General features: G+C 33.4%; 1 protein-coding gene across 18 annotated transcripts in view; it reads left to right on the top strand.

The window, feature by feature from the left end:
- Window positions 1-15,766, top strand: part of LOC148227917 (uncharacterized) — a 463,346-nt gene that overhangs the window by 6,188 nt on the left and 441,392 nt on the right. Inside the window, exon 2 of one of the 18 annotated variants that reach the window (XM_088200598.1) lies at window positions 11,427-11,519. The exons of the other annotated variants lie outside the window; for them this stretch is intronic. The gene's annotated coding sequence lies outside the window, so the exon portion shown is untranslated. The remainder of the gene's footprint in view (window positions 1-11,426; window positions 11,520-15,766) is intronic. 18 annotated transcript variants of the gene reach the window in all.

The raw sequence follows: 15,766 nt of genomic DNA, 5'->3' as shown, positions 1-15,766 counted from the left end.
ACCCACCAGAACACGGTTGATACTTTTCGATGATTTATGTACCGTTAACGCGGTCACAGCGGCGCTCGTGTATGGACCCCCGGCATTTGTCGTCTTTATGGCCTCGTACACTTTTATTTTGTCTCATCAAACTTTTCGGGGGCTTTCTGCGCGAGGGTGGCGGGGAAGGCACACTATTAATCTTGCATTCTGGGGACGATGTTGCATAGTAGACGACGCTGGCGACGGTTGTTTCTGACGGGTTTGATCTCGGCTAAGGGATGGGTGTACTTGTGCGAGAAAGTGTATCAAAAAGTCTTAACAAGATCTGGAGAATTCAAGGGCATGGGTATCAAGAACGTTATTAAATTTTCTATTATCTATTAAAGAGGGTCTGTCCTACAGCGTTGAATATCCATCAATCATTTAACAACTTAATTTTGGATATTCTATGTATTATATATATATTTAAAACACTATATTTGTCTCTACAGTTACACTTATCTTTCGATTTACGCAGTTAAGGAGAAACATTTAATATAATCCAAATCAAACAAACGCACGAGTTTACCCCACAGGAACCTCTTTCGCTGCCCATGCAGTGTGCCTTGAGTTGCTTTTTGGTGTGCAAGCGTGTCGCTGAAATAATACAATATCTATGTATTTTTTTATTTAACATGTATTTTATAAAATGGTTATAAAAAATGCGCATTTTATTTTATATATTGTACTATTTTTTATTGAACATAGATGTATTTATTTGATGCTTATTTTTTATTATTGTAATGCACAAACAATTTATTTTATGAAAAAAATATTTTATTTATTACTCATTTAAATTGTCTTCATTAACAACTAAACTACTAATTAGGTAATGACACATCAGACTGAAATCAAATCTGTATATCAGTGACATATATTTTTTCATTATAACATATCAATACTTGTCACTAGGGATTCCAATCCCGGGATCCCGGGATCCCGAACGATTTTCAATACCCGATGAGTCCCGGGATTATAAAACATAATCCCGAATTTTTTGGATTGATTGATTTATCAAGCACAATCGAATTATTATTGACAAAATCGTTATATTTCGTATACAAACTTGCGCGAGTTGCACGTGTCATCTGTGAATCTTTGAGGCTGTGAGTCTGAACGTGCTTTTTCAGCTGCAGGCTGCTTAGGAACCAAAATCAGATCAAGGCTAAATGATGAAACGCTTGATACTTTGATGTTACTTCGTGAGTTTTTTCCAAAATAATGTTTTCCATTAATTGTGTCTATGAATGTACATATGTACATACATTGTCAAAAGTTCATTTTTTATCTTCTCAAATAAATAAATAAGACCTTCCCTTTTTTATTTTTATTATATTATTTTCTATTTTAAGTCCAAGACTAAAATTATACGTACTTTATACATTGTACGTTATAAAAAACGGATGTAAGAAAATATTGTATTATTCATTTTAAATTATTTTTATCGATAAAATAACATGAAAATTATCCCGGGACTGGTCCCGGGATCCCGGGATCAACTAATTGCAATACCGAAATCCCGGGATTAAAATTTTGGCCCGGGATTGGAATCCCTACTTGTCACTGTGGTACTATCTAGCTCTATTTTATTTTAATTACTCAATCGTGAGATTAGGAAAATATAGGAAAACCTTATCTGTGATGAGTGATCAGAATTATATTTAAATAATAATAACTAATTACAATCTCCCAGACGCGATAGAAATTGAAAAACATTGAGGTTCACATGGGTTTCGCACCCGCGTGTTTCAGGTATTAGGTATTAGTCAATCGTGTTATATTTTTTATTGATTCTCTTCTTTTGTCTTTATGCCGCAATGACGGTCAGCCTGTTAGACTCGAGTTCTTTTCGCATTAACGAAATTGTTTAGACTTTGCCAACGTTCAGTGATGCGGAGTTTAGCTCAGTACATTTGACGCTTCGACATGTCTGGTTCACGTCATTTTCGCGCTTATCACCGCATATAATTGACACTGCAAAATGAGACGAATTGATAAATCGTCGTCGAATCCCAGCCATTACGGCTGGTGATTGACGATCGCCTCATCTGGCGAAGTTTCGTTCCGGGGGCGCGCCAATTAAACGAGCCGCCGCTTTATTGCCAGTTTCTTGTCCATTTATCGTTCGGTCATTGACGGCCGAACGTTTGGGAGCCACTGGTAGAGCTGCGCTGGTGCACACAGGCGAAATTGGCTGTCGGGGGGCTCCGAACGGAGAACGACATGATTTATTGGACGAAAGCGAAACTACTGTCGGCGGAGAGCAGTAAAATTGTATTTAACTATGGGACAACATAATAAAGATTTTATACCACAAAAAACACACTATCGACCAAACTCTGAGTATAAAAGTAGACACATCGTAAATTGCTAGTGTTTTTAACATACAACTAAAAAAAATAAATAGTATATTTTGAATCAATTTAAAGCTAAAGAGTTTTGCATAATAATTTCGAAAATTGTACCTCAAAACAACATTAATACTACCCTGTGTTCTTACACATACTGGTACCGCCCCTCAAGGCGACCGACCAATCACAGGGCAGACGCGTTGACCGATGTTTCTATGCATTGCTGTTAAAAATATATAGGCTGTATAGATGTATATTGGTATATGGCAAACGAATTGTTAAATTACTACAACTATCTAAAAATTCGCGTTTTTTGATAAAGTTGAATATGTTTGTTGAGATTTAAGTCTATCATAACAAAAATGTTCTGTGCGTTTGACTGTCACGGTGTATACATATATAATATTAAGTTATATTATCTTTGTAATAAAAATCTATCCGTATTTATTAAATGTTAGTACTTTCTTCTTCTGAAAATATATAATCCATATCTTATTCAATTCGTAAGCTGAATCCATTCAAAGGGTTTCGCTGGTTTCAAAGGCTTCCTAGGTTGAGGTTGACCTCCCACCGGGTCGTGGGTGTACAATTTACATATTGAGACGAAGCCAAGGAGAAAACACCAGTAGCGTCCGTGAAAATTCACATGTCGCATTTATTATGCGAACATATAACTGTAGCTAAGAATTTATTTCCGAGCTTCAAAACTTTGACCGCTCGGCTAGCGTATAATAATATAATAAACCGTCCAGTAACTTTAACATGCATAAATAAAGTATACGCATCAAATCTATTATGTGTATGTATATTTAATCGACGTATATGGCTTTGATCCACAGTTTTGTATTGAAATAGTCCCCTTTTAAATAAAAATACGCTTTTATAATGTATCAAAGGATCGTATCGCGATTTTTTTTCGTTGTCTACCTATAAAATAGTTGTATACTTATATAATATGTATTAAGAAACATGAGATACGTATACTTTTTTTTTAATAATTAGGTCTAGTGCAAATTTTAAATAAAGTATGAGTATAATCTTAAAGATTGCTGACATCGCTTCTTAATAATCTTGAAAAAAATTCAGACGTTTAATATATTTTATATATTTTATAATTCTCAAAATCCGACCGGTCGTGCTTAATGGGGTCGCTGAAAAAAGGAAAACCTTTGAAGAAAATGTGCAATGACCTGCAGAAAAGACTCAAAAAAACGTTAATCGAAAAAAATCCAATCAAACTGTGAACCCTCCGGTTTTTGTGTGTAATTTTACTTACCGAGATTACTGTGGCGATAAACTGTACTTTTAACCGCGATTTCGCCGCTCGGTTAAATCGCTTTTACTCTCGTCTTGTTTTTTTCTCATGCGTGTGTTGTAAATGCTTTTAGCGAAGTTTCACTAAATTTTTGCATTGAATCGAAAATTATAAACGGATGTTGCACGATAGTAATCTTGACAAGAACAAGGTAAACTAATTTATGTGCAACTCATTAATACACCGCTTACAGAGTTGGGGAAATAATAATAAATACACTACACTAAAAATGTATCAGTATAATTGATTTATAAATTTTATTTTAATAGTTATTTGTACTGGACTTTATGTCAGTGGTGTTTATTTTTGTTTTTTAGTTGTTATTTATTTTTTGCGCAACAGGCTTTTCTGAAGCGGATTAAACTCTAGATTTCGAGCTGGACTGAGGGATGCGAAGAGAGAAGCGGCGGCTTCTGCGATCTTAGATGGTCTAAAGTTGGGGCGGCCATCTATTAATTACAGTTTGTACGAACTTTGTGGGTCCAAGTTGAAGAGCTTTTAGAGTTATATTTATTTAATTTAATTATTTATTATATCTTCCGTTGTAACCTGACAGGCGTAAGCCAATGCGTTACAACGGAGTAAATCTGTACCAACTGAGTAAGTCAATCAGATATAATGAATACTTACAAGTGAGTATTAACCACCGGACAGTCTGAGAATCAGTGACAAGTGAGTATTAACCACCGGACAGTCTGAGAATCAGTGACATCTATATTACTAATTATAAATTATTATATATAATACAATTTATAATCAATGGATGTCACTGCAGCTAAGACCGTTTTTTTTTATTAATAGCGCATTTATTATAAATATAATTATAAGTGCCGCTGCCGGGGCTCGAACCCGTAACCTCTGAGTCACTAATCTGAGACGTTACGGACTACGCTATTCTGTCCTTAAATTTATTATTAAAATAATATAAAATATTTTTCAATGGAACGACCAATTACAAAAGAGTGACCGTCGGATAGTGTTTTTTATTTGATTGTCACTGTTATAATTTGTTTGCGTTTGCTACGGATACCTTTAATCTTTTCTGATTAATGGTAAGAACTTTGTGAACTAATCTGCTTAAAGTTTTCTCACGGTGGTGTTCCATCTTGACAATAAAACTTTTTTTTGTCTTAGAGTCTAAGAAAATATAATCAAATTCACAGATGCCTTGAAATTTTTCATGAGCAAGATTTAAAATTGAAAGCGAAATGTGAGTATTAAAAATGTTGCAATTTTCAAACATTATCATCAATTCTTGTTGCTGATGGTAAAGAACAGGATCTTTCAGAATTTGCAGCATTTGAAAGCATTGGAAAATGAATTCAGCTACTATTTTCCTGAACTCAGAATTAGACTTAGTACGCAATCCATTTGAATAGTCAGTTGAAAAAGTTCCTGATGATTGTCAGGACGAATTTATGGAACTGACAGATAATTATGGAGTAAAAGATGCGCAATCAATGAGCAATCAATCACATAATTTTGACCTAAGATGTGCGATATTTTCATTTGTGTCAACATATATTTGTGAAACAGACTGGATACTAAAAATGCTGGAATGTCGAGTTGTATTATTGTTGGTGGAGCAACTGTTCTCGTGATGTTCTCTGAATGATCTATTTAAGTCTCTCGTGTTGATGAAGGTTTTTGGCTCATTTGTTACTAAGTTTCACATCTTTCCTAATGCTGGTTCGAAATAGCTCTGGCGAATTGCATATAAGGATGATTGCGAGCTCATTATTGGACACACGCTTTAAAATAGAAACAGTCCAGATGCCCATTTCGACAATCGGTAATCGAATGGTGAAAGAACAATAGCATTATGAATAGAATAAAATGTGTTGTTTAGCTAACATCCTTTCGCAACAAAGAGTAGTTTTTTAAATGGTACTAATGGGCGATTAACGTCTTAGGATGGATCTGCTATTAGGTGGTCCGTATAGTATTTTAAAGTATTAACATACTCATTAACGTAATCACTAAATGTTTTTTTCCATTTTTGTGAATATACTGTGTATGACCCCACTTTAAAGACTGGTTGATCTCTTTTTTGTTTGTTCGAAATGGTCGTTAAAATGACCTCTAAATTATAATATAATTAACATACCGGTGAAAATGTATTTGGATTTCACTGAAAAATACACATTCACTGTAAATAAATAATGGTAAGTTTCTGTTCCTTGGAATTTGGCCCATATAACCGACTGTCCCGATAAACCAGTATAAATTAAATTTGTGAATTGGTCAATCATAACTTAAGAATATGCGTAGTATATAAAAATAATATCATCTAATTTTATTGAATGCTCCGTTTAATATTCTACCATTTTTACTTACTGTTCAGATGTCCTTTAAGACAATCACTGATTTATAGTTACATTAGAATTTCGTCTTTTTCAAAAGCATATGTATTCGTATACATTTTTTATTTACCAGTTTAACAAGTCTTCTGTGCTGATTCTTAATTAAGCCCCGGTAATTGGAAGTAGGCGGCTTTGACTTGAACTCTCTTGTACTTGAGTTTGATTTAAAAAAAAGTATACATGGAAATTGAGCGCGTTTGTTTCGTAACAAGAAGAGGCGTTTGCTACTTTTGATTGAGCCATTCATCCGAAGGAAATGTACGTAATCAAATGACGCTGTGATTATATTGCGAGTATTTGTATATAAAAAGAAACCCTTGGAATTTTTGTGTTTTTTATTCGCGCTTTTATTATAGAGCGGTTTTGCGTCATAAATTATGTGGAAGCTGAATGGGATTGCAAATGTCAAAGCAATCTAATGGAATGCTGTTTTAACGATATCAAATAATGCATTTGTATGAATGCTAGTAGATAAAATGTTTGTGCTGAAAGCGAATTTCTATGTTTTTTTACATATTTGAGAAAATAACCAGAAGATGATGAAATATGCTACACTTTCTTTGCAATTTTATGTACATATTTACATTAAAGTTGTTTAACGTAGAGATATTTTTATGCTGGGATAGCGTAGGAGTTAAGAAACTCTTTAGAGTTAAATATTATAAACCATTATATTTCAAATTTTTTTTTAATTTTAAATATTTGCAACAGCTGCAATTTTAAATACAAGTTTTATTCTGCAAATTTCACAGCTGCATTCAGAGCAGGTAGTACAAAAAGGGACAGAAATTTATGATTAACACTCTAAAAATATATTTTGCCAATTTAGGTTTTATGATGATTTTTGTGTTTTATTTTAATTTTAATCTTATCTGGAAGATCGGAATTAGTGATTATTATATAATTATGATCGATCATCACAGAATAGATTTTCCTGGATTTTTATAACCTCACACATTAATATCGTGATGATTAATTTAAATCAAGCCATGTAATTTATATCTATATTATAAAAAAACAAAAAACATATCTGCCTGTCTATCACAGGTGAACAGTAGTGACGTGACATTTACACATATCATTCTGGCTGCAATGAAAACTGATAATCGAATGGTTCAATTAATTAAAGAATATATGTTTTAAAGAGGTCTGAGAAACATTTTAAAAGTTTGCTATTGACAATAAATTTTCAGAGATATATTTATATTATATTGGACTGTTCACGATTTATATTAAAATAGTGAAAACTATTTTTGTTGAAAGTTGAAAAACGTCTCGATTTTTAGTATTTTTTTAATTGCTAATAATGATTAATAATTCATAACTTTTTTGTTGGGGGAGCAATAGGAGAATTTAGCCAGGAAAAAGCATGTCATTTAATAAAATTCCACGAAGCTTCGAAAGCTTCGAAGCTTCGAAAATCGAAATAATAAAAATCAACCACTATATAAATATAAATTTAGGTCAATGCAGAATTAATTTTATTGCTTTTGACGTGAATTTTGGCCTTCTGAGAAGTGATAATTGTTTTTGCGCCCTCCTTTTGACCTACATTAGGTTTGAATATACTTTGGCCAACTATTAGAAGTCAGTAATGATATTGATAAAGATAGCTACCACATTTTAAAACATAGTGTAATATTTTTCCATGATAGATGAATTGTTTTAATTTGTTTTTTGGAGTTGACCAAATAAAAGTATATTTAATTTAGAACAAGTTGAGTTTGGTTAATTCGTGTTGGATAGGTTTGGGTTTAAACAGAAAATATTAATTTCGAAACTGTTAAATTGAGTTTCATTATAATTTTAGAGCATCATTAAATTTCACTAGCGCCTATCAGTAAAATTATATTTTAGCTAATATAAATATATATATATCTACTCATGAAAATGTATTTTGACTTCACTAGTGAAAATATAACTTCACTGAAAAATACACACTCACTGTAACACGTATGAAAAAGTTCAATAATATAGTTTTATTAGCACATGTCAGATAAATTATGTTTTCACTGGTAAAAATATATATGTACCGATGTAATTACATATTTTTGGAATATTTTTTCAGTGATAACCTGAAAAATTTCAGCTTTTTCGAGGAAGCGAGGGGGGGGGGAAGTTGCCCAGTTGTTGGTCGTTTTTTATTATTTCGATTTCATTAAATGACATGCATTATTTTAGCCTAATTTAAATGATCAATTCTACACTTCACTATTAAAAAAAATATTCAACATAGATACATTCATTTAATGCTTATTTCTTATTATTGTAATGCACAAACAATACGTTTTATAAAACAATGCATATTAATACTTTTTAAATGCACATATCTTTTTAAGAAAGAGTATTAAATAAATACATTTAACACTGTTTGTGATCATATTCTTGAGACTTGCGTTAAAATCTGTGACCAAAATTGATTATTCATCAATAAGGATAAAGTAGACAATAGTGGGACAATAGACACAAAGGCTTTCGTTACGATGAACTAAAACTAAACCCGTTAAAAACACGCAAGGATTCCCCGGTGCATTGAATGAATGTTTCTCTGTTACGAAACGGTCTCGAGAAACAATATAGCACCGTAAGACCACAACATTCCCGTTACACAATTTGACCTCGAAGAAGTCCATCAAGCAAATGCCACTTTCTAAAGGCGTATACGTATTTCGTTGTTCTAAGAAGCGAGTGCAACGATTGGCTGGATGACCGCTGCATGTTTGTGATTGATCAGCAAGCTTTATCCAAGGCTGACTTCGGCAGACACCCGAAGAGACTAGCAGATTCGGCCCGCTCGCGGACAACATACGGTCATGGACGATTACATCCTGAAAGTGACTCCACCATACGAGCACCAACCTCCGCTATACTCTAAAAACTCTAAGGATCTTCCACTGACATCATCCCTTCGCCAGCTTCTCCACCACCGCTTGGAGAATAATGATAATCGCAATATGTAATATAATCTAATAAAATTCTCACTAGTTTCCACCTGCGTCTTACTGGCTGCAAAGTCACACCCCTCAGGGCTAGAATCCTGAAAACACAGAAATTAGTAGTGTTGTATAATAAATAAAATATTTTTTGATAATAAATTATATATTTTATTTGGTAAGTAAGTAGGTTGTTGACGCCTTTATTTTAGTGAAACTTACACAAATACGTATACAATAAAAATATAGAAAACTGTTTAACATTCAATATTAATGGACAATTGAACTTTGCCGACACTGGTATAGTGGCATACTCCATACGGCGGCATAGATAATGTTTAACAAATTAAAGTGACTTTATGTAAACGCTGTACTTCATAGGCGCCTTGAAATTAAAAATCGATACCAATCGTGTCTAATCAATGTTACATTTTTTGCGTAGGTGTATGTACATGGGCGGCACGCGAAGGCATTTATTCATCAAAACTGCCTAGCGCACAAAAACGCATTTTGACAGCTTCATTACGTAAACGGCTTAGAGACGCCGTCGGAGATAAGACGGCGCCAGGACAGAGAAGAACCCCACGCATATTGTTCCCGGTGTTCCCGGAGACGTATCCAGAATTCGGAAATATCCTTATTAGCATAGTAATAGAAGTGTTCTAGGAGGGAGAGATGCAATAGGAGGTTGCCGAAAGAGCCAGTAGGAGTCGCCTTACAAAGGAAATGCTATGGAAATATCGAATCGGATGCCGATTCATGATATGCCATAAATCCACTCTCCTATCCGCGAAATTAGCATCGATTTGCGATAGCGGTATAAGTACGTTTAAAATGGCAAGAACAGCTTGGTTTATCTGTGTTCGAGTTGCATCAGAGGTTATCTGGTCTCGGTTAATGGACGATTTGATAATTGCGTTGCTATACTATTGCTGTAATAGTATCCAAATTGGGTTTAAATGTATTTTTATTTTTTTTAAATGTCACCGGTTATAGAAAATCAGATTATTGTAGCGTGAAAATGTTTCATGGCAACCATTCAATTTTGTTTGTTTACAGAGCCAAATCACTTAGTTACACTCAGTTGTTATATACAATAGTTACATATTTTTTTTGTGGATACATGCAGCTTACAATCCTAATGTATGTATATATGGTTTTTATTTATATGTGAATAGAGAAGAGAGCATTTATCGTAATTCCGCATTTCACAACAACATTAATTGACACCAATATGTGTGTATGTTGTTTGTAATATATAATAAAATTATATACAAATAAACGTTATATTTTATATACAGATTTAAAACGGTTTCCTAGCAATTTTATTCAGTAAATAAATCGATCTCAGGTTTTCAAGATAATTTTCGTAATTAATTTTTTATGATTCGAATTTAATTTCCCCCCCAAATATTCGAATACCGTATAATAAACGATAAAATATTCAAATATATTAGTAAGGTTATAAAGAACAGAAAAATACGGTTTGAATAATGAATACAGATTCATACAAACATACATATTAATATTTTAATAATGAATGTATTGATTTATTTTAATTTTATGAATACTAGAACATAAGTGTTTCATTCTTTATATTGTACACTAGTACGTAATTTAATTTTAATTATATTTACAGCCAATAATGGATCGTATAAATAAAAATCAATAGCAGCCATCAAAAATGTCCACAGCAGCACAATATTACCTCAGAAATATGAGTAATTTATGAAATTTTGGCAGTGAAAAAGTATTTTTTTTAAAAATATTATTTTATTTATTGCTTAGTTGCAGGGAACAAAAAAGGCACAAATTTGCTATAGCAAAAATGACTACGAGGTTCGCGGGCACAGTTAGAAGGGCTTCAGATGCGCGTGTGGCGTATCTCTTGACTATTGTATATTAATACTTTTAATTGTTTTTTAATGAATTTTTTTTTATTATTATTTTGGTTGTTGATTATTAGTTTCAGTACACAAAAAGGGCACAAATTTGCTATAGATAATGCAGCGGTACATCAAATAAAAAATGATTAACCGAGGTTCGTGGGCATAGTACGCGGAGCTTTAGACGCGCGTGTGACGTGTCTCTTGATTGATATTATATAACAATATTTATTTTTCGAACTGTTTTTTTCGATTTTCCATATCTTGACGATTATATTAAGATTAATTCGATATTCAAATAATTAAAAATACCGTATAGTTGGAAACTCTAGCTGTAGATATTATATAACAAATTTTTGATTCTAAACACTGTTTTGACTTATCTATATGTATCAAAAGACTGATTAATTTTCGTACTGCTGAACAAAATATCTACACAAAGAGATCGTTTTTATATTTATTTATTTATTTATGGCAAATTTGTATTTTTTTATATATACATATTTCATAATTATACCCTAACTTATTTTAACATTGTATTTTTATTTTCTTTACAGGTAATACACTTTTTCTGCAATCGATCTATCTGTGTTGTTGTGTTAATTCTACCATCGCAGCGCAGCGAATTAAAGAAGTATCTACTCTCACAGGTATATATGTTGACGTGACTCTAAAGATTCTTATCTCAGCAAAATACTTTTTTTATTATACTAGAACACTGCGATTTTTCACACTGTTACAAATATATATATTATATTTTGTTTCATAAAGAAGTATTAGTAGTATGTTTATTTGGTAAAATAAATCCATAGATACTTGTTCATGTTAGGTTAATCTAAGGTTTACTTTATTTTATTTAATATCATAACAGAAACTATTTTTTTGTCTATTTTTACATTGGAAAGTCGTTAACCGTTCCATTGACTACCAAATACGCCATTGATCGCAAACCTTTGTCCAATCTCTCCGCGTTCGAAAACACCACACAATAACGGATAAATAGAATGACGCACTTCAATGAACTGCAAGGTTCATTGCAATATATCCATGAATAATTCTTATGCGCGACGTTTCCGTCGATAGCAATTGCTCGCGTCTTATTTCCTTTTCGGTACGACAATAAAGTAGCGCGATTATCCATTCACAACGAGAAAACGATCAGCGAAATCTGTCCGAAGAATTCGTTTTTGTATCGGTGAGGTTTCGCAGTTAAACCCTTTCGCCGGCCGTTAACCGCTATAATTTTAACCGGCGGTTTGTGAAATTCGGTTTATTGCCCGCCGAACCGAACGAGCCATTGTTGAGATTTGCCCGATTTTTTTAATTTACGAAAAAAAAATCATTGACCCCTCTCACGACTCGACAAATGTTCTGTAGTACAATACGATTCTTGTTATGGACGTGTCTAATGATTTTCTAGACATTATGGTCCATTGAAAGGTGTCAATTAACCAGAAAAAAAGGTTTTGATATTTTACAGTTAATTATTAGGTACAAAAGTACAATGCCGATTATTTTTTTTATTTTTGCTCGTAAATCTAAGTAATCAAATTTAAATATATAATTATTGTGTTCAACGAATAACGAGTTAAAAAGTAAAAATACACAATTATCACGTGAAAGCTTTGGGCACTGATTAGAATTTGTTTGTAAGAAGTTGGTATATATTTGATACAATTATTTGTAGTATAAAGACTATTCTTCAGCTTTCGTTCAAGCTAATGGCGTTTGTAATTTTCTAAATATAATATAAGATTCAAAATTATAATTTTCTGCGAATTATGTTCCTATTGATATATAATACATACATAGTTAGTTCTACGAACTCTTACATTATTTATGAGATCAATTTCTTGTTATTCTATATTTTGTAGCGCTTCGACTCATACGCTCAACAGATATTAATAAATATATTCTTGCTAATTTATTTTAATGCTTAGCCTAAAAGTCAAATTATAAATCACTATTTTAATCAACTCCATAATTATTGGTTTAGAATGAGGAACGTCAATTCACATTGTTCCAGAGGGGAGCAGGCAAAAGTTGACTAGTCAGTGCTTGTTTTAATATTTCAATTTCGCAAAGATTCATAGTATTTTATTAAATTAAAGGGGGGGGGGAAATGTCCCATTCTGCTCAATTAATAGATAAGCAAAAAAGTTAGTACAATATTTTTTATAATACTCTCACATTCTTGCAGAATATTTAATCAATATAATTTTGAAGAAATTAGAGAATTTTTTTTATTATTTTATTAGATTTTTTTTGAGGGATAATCTAAGAATTTATGATTTAGAATCAGGGGCGTAATTTCAGATTTTTCTAGGGGAAGGGGCATAGGTTGTCCAGTAAATAATATTTTTTTAAATATTGTTTTTTATTATGATTCATAAAATGACGTATATTTTTCTGGTGAAATTTAGGGGGGGGGGGGGAGCAAATGCTATTACATACACCCCGTCAATGCCGTCCCTGACTGGTGATACATATCAGTATTATTCGATTTGTTTTTGCCCTTAACTTGTTTTATTACACTTATTTTGTCATTTTTTAAAAATATCTTAAAACTTTTGATCGACAACTTATAATCGACAGACTGTGAAATTTGTCTTGTCGATAACTTAAATGAATACTTCAATATAATATCGATTTTTTACCTCAAATAATTGTGGATGATTTGCTATTAAAATTAAAAAAAAGTCTGAGTTAATTTGCTAGGTAAATATAAAAACAATATATAAAAGTGTTTGTTTTTTAAATTGGCAACGTTTCCAGCAACGGCCAATTTGACGACTGACAGCTGATTTGTGCTCAGTTTAGTTTGCCATTTCACAAGTGTTCGCTAATGAGTCGAATTCGGCTTACACACGACCTGAGGAAGCGGGTGGGAGCACCCGGGGACCGTACTTGCAAATTGTGCAAATTTATTTCGAAAATCGTGGTTCAGTTCGCGAAACTTACCGTGCGTTATGTTTATTTACGGTCGTATAAACATCCATTCGAGCAAGTCATTCGAATAACCATGGATTATTTTCACACCACGCATTCTCTAATTGATAATACGCATCCGCAGAGACGTCGTACAGTGCGCCCCGAAAAAGTTGCTTCTGCTGTGGAGCATAGTATTGGGGAGGACCCGAATGAGTCGATTTGCCATCGTGTACACCTTTTGGAGCTGTGTCCATCCACTTTACGCAGAATTTTGCGAAAAAATCTTAGTTTACGAGCTTACAAGATCGATATTAAAGCCGCTTGACCATCTTGACCATCGTGTGCGTTGTACATTCGGTAGATGGGCCGAAAACGAGATTGCTCTTGATCCTAATTTTCACCATTAAATTTTGTTCACTGATGAGGCTCATTTTTAGTTGAATGGCTACGTCAATAATTAAAATTGCCGTATTTAGAGTGAAGACAATCCACAAGCCATTATTGAGACGCTGTTACATCCACAAAAAGTCACTGTTTGGCGTGCTTTATGATCTAGTGGAATCATTGGTCCATATTTCTTCAAAAATGATGCCGGCATAAACGTTACAGTCAATGGAGAGCGCTATAGATCCATGCTTACTAATTTTTTCGTTCCCCAATTAAATGGCATTAATGTGGAAGAGCTTTGGCCACAATCAATTTATTGATGGAAACATTCGATGACCTCATAATTTTGCGCCGCCAAGATCGTGTGATTTAACACATTTGGATTATTTTCTGTAGGGATATGTGAAGTCGCTAGTCTACGCCGATAAACCAGAGACGATGGACGATTTGAAAGCCAACATTCGCCGCGTTATTGCCAATATACGGCTCCAGCTAAAATTGGACTTCCAGATTGCGTTTTATTCGAGCCAGCCGCGGCGCCCATATGCCCGAAATCCTATTTAAACACTAATGGAATAAAATTATCTTTCCAATAAAACCAGTACCATGGTTATTATCATATTTTTTATCTGTCTTATTTCATTTAAAAGTTCTATACCTCTAAAATTGATAACTTAGGATTGCGGATATATCATATTATTTTTTTTGATTTCGAGAGACGATGCATTTTTGTACCCTGCAAAATATATTTTTTAAAACTACGTTTTAGATCCTAATTTGAATATTAAGAGATCTACTGTAAATATTGCTTGTGAAGTTGAAATTCGCTCATTTTTACAACCCAATCTGTCATACACCACCACTGTCGCCCGCACATCCATGACGAATCACCAATCCGCAAAATTTCCCCTAACCGCGCTTAATTATCCGCACGATATGCTCTGTAACCGTGTTCCACCACTATGATCTTTTCGACCCCATCCCCCAGCGCCGAGGCTCATTATTACGCAAATGGCCAAACTGGCCTAGGGCCAATCCCGCTGTGTTACAGCTTCTATCCCCATCGATATCACGGTCGTTACGATGGGGTCGAACGAATCTTGTAACAAATGTAACACGATCGTTGACTTCGCGGAATCGGATTGTTGTGCTCTTTTTGTGTTATGTAAGTTCTGGCCGCGCGTGGGTAACAAGGTGGAATCTACCTGGCGACCCACCTGTTCGCATCCTTTCTCCGGTTCTCTTTGGCGTCTATGGTGTGGTCAGTAGTCGGTGAACTTTTGTGTGGGTGGTGGTTAGAAAGGTAACGGAAAGTGTGATCGTACCTACCATTTTCGGCATCGGAGGTTCAAGAAATCATTTTTTAATGTGTCATCTGTTCAGAGATGTATTTTCATTACATTACATTACATTTAAATTTACTCATAGCAATATAATAAAATTAAAGTTATTAGTCTCCGTTTACATCCCAATTGTGCCCATATTTGTTTTACGACATTATCTTAAGTTATTTATAATTGCTTAAGTCATTACAATTAAAAGCCGACAAAAAAATGAATGAAGAAAAAAACACTTTGTA

This window comes from Plectrocnemia conspersa, unplaced genomic scaffold, assembly GCF_051122295.1.
Source record: "Plectrocnemia conspersa isolate PC_06_02 unplaced genomic scaffold, ASM5112229v1 ptg000012l, whole genome shotgun sequence".
Lineage (NCBI taxonomy): Eukaryota > Metazoa > Arthropoda > Insecta > Trichoptera > Polycentropodidae > Plectrocnemia > Plectrocnemia conspersa.
This window is presented reverse-complemented; position numbering and strand designations above follow the sequence as displayed.